The 6253-nt window shown below is 26.4% G+C and overlaps 1 long non-coding RNA gene across 1 annotated transcript; it reads left to right on the plus strand.

The window, feature by feature from the left end:
- Positions 1-973: 973 nt before the first annotated feature.
- On the plus strand, positions 974-1601 carry LOC105619934. Its single transcript, XR_001046491.1, has 2 exons — positions 974-1046; positions 1147-1601. It is a non-coding gene; the product is annotated as an uncharacterized LOC105619934 (long non-coding RNA).
- Positions 1602-6253: the final 4652 nt, after the last annotated feature.

A 6253-nucleotide genomic window follows, 5' to 3' on the forward strand; every position in this document is an offset into this window, starting at 1 on the left:
GTTTCTCTCTCTCTCTCTCTCTCTCTCTCTCTCTCTCTCTCTCTTTCTCTCATTAAACAAATGTTCTATTAAGAATAAAAAAAGAATAAATAAATAGAATAAATAAAACAGTCATTTAAAATTTTAAACTCCTCTCCTATCGAGAGAAAAAACACAAAAAACCGTTAAAAATCATAATTTTTTCGGTCTTGATTTTCTTGAAACCAGTCAAGAAACTGAAACTAAAATCAGAACACTTATTCGACATTTTATTAAACCAAAACCGTAACCAAAACCGAACTAAAAAAATTTTTCAAGTCCCTGGAGCATACAAACGAAAATGTAAATTAAATAATTTAAGGAGGTGCAGCAAGTATAATATATACTTCTCTTTGATAGAAATAAATTAAAATATATGAATGTAAATTCATGATATAAATTCTATACCATCAATATGACAGATTTTCTAATCTGAATATTTGTTAATTTTAATAATTAATATCTCGGTTCATAAGGTAGAGCGACATATTTTTTTATCAATTCGTTCATTTATGCAAAAACGCACCAATTAATGAGACTAATTTTATTAAGATTGGAGATGAGGCCCCTAAACTCAACATTTACTAATAATTTAAATATAATTATATATTTATTCATGGTGGAAGGTATTATCCCATATATTTCATGGAGAACACAAATTAAAGAGAAATTTCAAAAATTTCGAAAATATTGTTGAACAAAATTCCAGAAATTTGGAAATTAGATTTTTAATGAGTAATATTTATAGATGTTCTCAGCGAAAAGTTTTCTTTCAAAGATAGGATATAGATATCTCGCGATTTTATTCTCGATATCTCGATATATTTTCAACATGGCGTTCAGCACTCAATAGACAATTGCCATTGAGATACAGCGATTTTGCGGCTTGACGACATTTTGCAATCTTTTTTTGGAATTTTCACATTTGAAATCAAATTTTTCAACGTGAAAAAATGGCCGAAGGTGAAGAAAAGTTGACGGGTTTGGCAAAACATTTCAATAGTCAAACACTATATGGTCGGAGGAATGTAAGTAACTTAACCTTAAAATATTTGACATCGTTTGTAGACTAAGATCTCGATAAGTCTTTTTATTTACGAATGGATTTTCGAATGTTTTATTTTCTAGGTGACAGTTGCAACATACGTTGGTATAGGATTGATTGCCTTGTACTTCTACGTGAGATCGAAGAGTAAAAAGACGTAACTTATAGTCAGAATTGCAGTCGCATTATGTAATAACGATACATGTGCCGTATCATAATATTCTTTAAATAAATGTAATCGAAATATCCTTTTGGAAATTTATCTTATTTTTGGTGCTTGTTCCAGTCAGTCTCTAACTGTTTAATGATCATAGGTAATTATTTGCTAAGAATATGTATCATTTAATAATCACGTTTAATCAAGAAAGTAATTTTATATTTGTTGTTTATTTTATTGAAATCATAATAAAAAATATGTTAGCAAAAAAAAAGGAGAAATTATTAAACAGAGTATTCATTTAATTCTTATCGCATTTCAAGTATTTCTCATTGTATGTTTACTCTGTTCTTCTAATAAATTAAAAATTGTGATCTTTTATTGATTCTTCTTTTCTTCTATGTTATTTCCTGTCATGCCTTATTTAATGTTTTAAAAAGCTACATGTGTAATTAATTCTTAGTATTATAAGCACAGAGACTTTGTAATAATCCATTTTTCATGTTGGAACCTCAGTGTGTTATATGAATTAACGTCATGTGAGGGATTGAATAAATATAACTCGTGCATTGTCTGTGAGAATTTATTTTATGTACAATAAAATTGATTTAAAGCACAATTTGAATGATAAAGAGGACATATGTTTACATGAGTGGCGAAATATGTTTCTAATTTATAAATTATAAAGATAGCTACATGAAAATATATTTATATGATACGCCTTGGCAGCATAATGGAATAGAAGTATTGGCTGGAGTAGAAGCTTAAATTTTTGAGGATTATGGTTCCTTTACAATAAAGAAAATTTGTAAATATATTTTATTTTTTATTTAAATGCTAAATATTTCAATTTTCATTATTTTAATTAAACATTATTAGATATATAAAAAAAAACATAAAGATATATAAGTATTTTGATAATTTTTAAATCAAATTTTGAAATCAATAATATTAATGTCTTTCATCTTCTTTAATTAAAAATAGACAAATGTTATAGACAGTGCTGTTTTTCCTAGTCAATGTTCACTATTATTTGATGATTCTTATATCATATTTACAAGAATGTCGAGACAGCAGTAAGATAAATAGTAAGATGGACTTAGCATATATACATGTTGTATATATTAAATACATGAATATACATATTTATAATGGGCTCAAATATTATAGAAATTCTGTGACTAGAATCTGTGGCGAATCTCTTTTACCATATAATTACGAGAGCGTTTCGTTTCCCTCTGTACTTAAATCTAATTTCTTCCCTTCTTCTTATAACAAGAATATGTTCGGGAATCGTTAAGATAAATTTAAACTTACAGTATTTTTTATTTTATACAATTATCCGAAAACTAAATTAGGAATTAAACAGTTTATCAATAAACACTAGCTATTTATTGATGTTTATTGATCTTCTTTTATTAAATAAAAAATATAGCTGTAAATAAATAATTTTTGCAATGGAAGAAAAGTGATCAGTAGATGCTATTTTGTAAATTTGATAGAAATATATTTACAATTCTTATATTAATGTCTAGTTTTTTAACGATTTTCTTTTAAAATATATCTATATATTTTTGCTTGCGCTTATGCGATGAACGTCATTTTTTTAACTGTGACTATATTATTTTACATGCTATTCGTGAAATTAGATTAAAAGACACTTATATTTATTATAGAGTACATTTTAGTTCGATTACAATTATGGCGTTTCTCATCCATTCTTTTTATTCTATCTTAAAATAATAATTTTTATTTTAAATCTATACATACGAATAAAAGGAAATATGCGCAATATATATGTATGTGTGTATATATACATGTGTGCGCGCGCGCGCGCGCGCGTGTGTGTGTGTGGGTGTGTGTGTGTATGTACATATATATCAATTTTTCGTTTTATGTGAAAATAAAGTTTTAAAAATGCTGTAAGTTTACTAAGAAAAATACTGGAAATTGATTTTATATTTTGATTTTATATTAGTACTTTATTGAATTAGTCATCTAAATCACTCTGAATATCAACTATGCTTGAGAAATATGAAAAATTATGAAATTCTTTAAATATCTTTTATTCCAATTAGATTTTTTTTAAATTGTATTAGCAGCAATTTTTTTGATCTTGTCATTCCAATAATGATCAGGAAACAGAAAATCTTTCTTCATCAATTGACGAATGTTAGTTGGGGTTGATCAGTATGTAAGTTTCAAAAAGTAATAGTCCAAGAATGCAAGTTACAGAATTCTCTACAGCCAGAAGTCTTCCCCGAGGAAATGTCGCACTGGGTTTTTCTGACTTTGAAATTCGATTTATTTTCTTCGAAGAGCTTAGTACGTGACTAACATGCCGGAAACTCGCGAAACCTACTCGGTCAGAGTTAGCAGATTACTTTAAACATTTTTTTTTTAAAGTAACACTGCAGGAGTGTAATATTTTTCCAGTGAAGTTTAATTTCTGATCTTAATAGCTTTTTATTGGCCTATTTGGCGTACAAGATTTTTTATTGTATTTATAAGTTTTTGAATTTTTTCATAAAATACAAAGAATGCTTAAATAGAACATAAAATTTAAAATAACGGAAAACTTAAATTAAATAAAAATAATTACCATAAGCACGTATATTTAAAAGTATTTTAAGACTGAAAATTAAAGGATTTTACTGAATTAAGATATTATCTTATAAGATAAAAAGAAATCTTATCTTTCAATTGATTAAATTTTTTTGTTTTTGAACATTTGTATGATTCAGAGAAGATAAAATAAAACTTTAAGGAAATATTGGGTTGGAGAAAAAGTTCTGCGGAATTGTGTTAGCTCAAAATTATATACAGAATATATTTGTTGTGAAATTTTCGACTATCTGGCGTGAAAGCTTAGTTTTTCCTAAAAATTCATTTTTAAAAAATGTTCCTATGACTTTTTGTTACCAAGTTACACGCGGATTAAATAAAAGAGCATTCTGATTTTGATTACTCATAATTCGATTAAAAATCGTACCATAATTAATAAAACAGATTTAAAGACATTTTTAAAGAACATTTTTAAAGACAACAGATTTTGATTTAACAAAATACCGCAGAACTTTTCTTTCAATCCAATACGTATTAGATATTCCTGACACGTACTCTAAAATTCTTATCAAAAGTATAAATAGTCTATTTTCATTACATTCGATGTGAAACATAGCTATAAATTGTTCATATCATTCTTTTAACTTCTTTACTTTTTCTTACTCTATCAAGATAAGATTTGATGTTGTGAGAGAGAAATATCATTTTTATAAATTTAATAGAGATTCTCATTTTCTTTATCCTTATTCTAAATATATTTACATGTATTTATGTATTCGCAACATTCTTTAAATTTATTAGATATTAATACAATCTTTTAATTGTCGAGATATTGAATTAATATTAAAAAGTAAAAACTTGTGAAAGATAAAATTCAAGATTCTTGAAACAAAAAATTTTCAAATTTTCTTCAATTGTGAGGGAAATCTATTATTTTATATTTGGAACTATGATTCATATTTTTATTTTTTTATTATTTCCATTGCAAGTTTCAGGATTCAAAATCAATTTTGATGGGATATTCTGTTTGATACTTAACATCTTTTGTCACGAAAAGGGGAAATTTCTTATTGCTTAATCTAATAATTATACTTAATTCATTAATTTATATTAATCGATTAAGCCAATATCGTTTTGCGTCTTTTATGAACAGTAAGAAAATTCATGTTTAGTGATTACGGAAGCATGAATTAGTATAATCGCGTGACTGCTTAAAGTATTTGAAACAGAAATTGATATCGGTGACATTAAGATCGATTCACAATTGATTCTTATATTTAATCCTTTGGTTTATTATATATTTTGTTATGTATATAATGCACTAGGTATTTTGTAAAAATATCAATTACATATATACAAATTATACATGTAAAATTCATTATACCTTATACATTTTTTTTTTAATGAAATGTCAGATATTAAGGTATATAACAGTAACAAACAAATGTATCTTTAATAATATAAAATTTATAGCTATATAAACTAAAAGAAACAGTCGGGTATGTCATTATAGTGGTACCAGAAGGCTTAAGATGTCATAAGTCAATCACAGAATTGTATTAGCATTTTAAGGCATTACTTAAGACAATCTAAAATAAGAACGAACTGTGATATCGGTCTTACTAAGATTAGTTTATTTCTTTTTTTAACATTCGACTAGATCGTCTTGAAGCAAGATAACACTTTCGGAAAATCACTCTAAGGATCATCATTGCAAGAAACTTGACCTTTCTGAGTTCTTTCACGACAGGAAATACGAAAACTGTTATTTTTAACGATCCTTTTCCTTTATTTCGAAGTTGGCGGACGGCGTCCCGCAGGATTACAACATTCGAGCTTGAGGATTGGACCGAACTTTTCCTAAAGGTACAATAATATTGATTGTTCAATGCAGTGCTGAATCGTTCTCATTCTTATTCTTATGTCTCTCTATCCATTCTGACGTTCTGGACATCGGAATTGCTAAAATAACTGCGGGAACATAAATGGAGGAAATATTATAATACCGGTTATTTTGCTGATTATACTTTTTCTATTTTCATTTTTATTCTATTCTTTTTGGTTTATATAGATGATAGATCTTAATGCCCGGTTAAGATTCTCAACAGAATTCCTGATTGAATAATAAAAATACAAATTTTGATTAAAAAATTAAAATAATGAATAATCATATTGGTTATCTTATTGTTTATTATTATGGTATAAAGTGGTCTATCAATTATTCGTCTTGCTTCTTCTGAATATCTTCTTGCTTCAGTTTCGACTAGATGATATTTTAAATAATCTAGGAAAAATATTAAATATAATGTTGATTATCTTTTACATCGCTTTGGTCCTTTTTGACATCCTTTTAACATTTGACATTTTGAATGCAATTAAAATATCAATAGGATGCTTTGATTTTAATAACATTTTATATCATTTATAATATATCAAATAATATATCAGAAAATGTAGCGAGCGATTAT

Source organism: Atta cephalotes (genome assembly GCF_000143395.1).
Source record: "Atta cephalotes unplaced genomic scaffold scaffold00023, whole genome shotgun sequence".
NCBI lineage: Eukaryota > Metazoa > Arthropoda > Insecta > Hymenoptera > Formicidae > Atta > Atta cephalotes.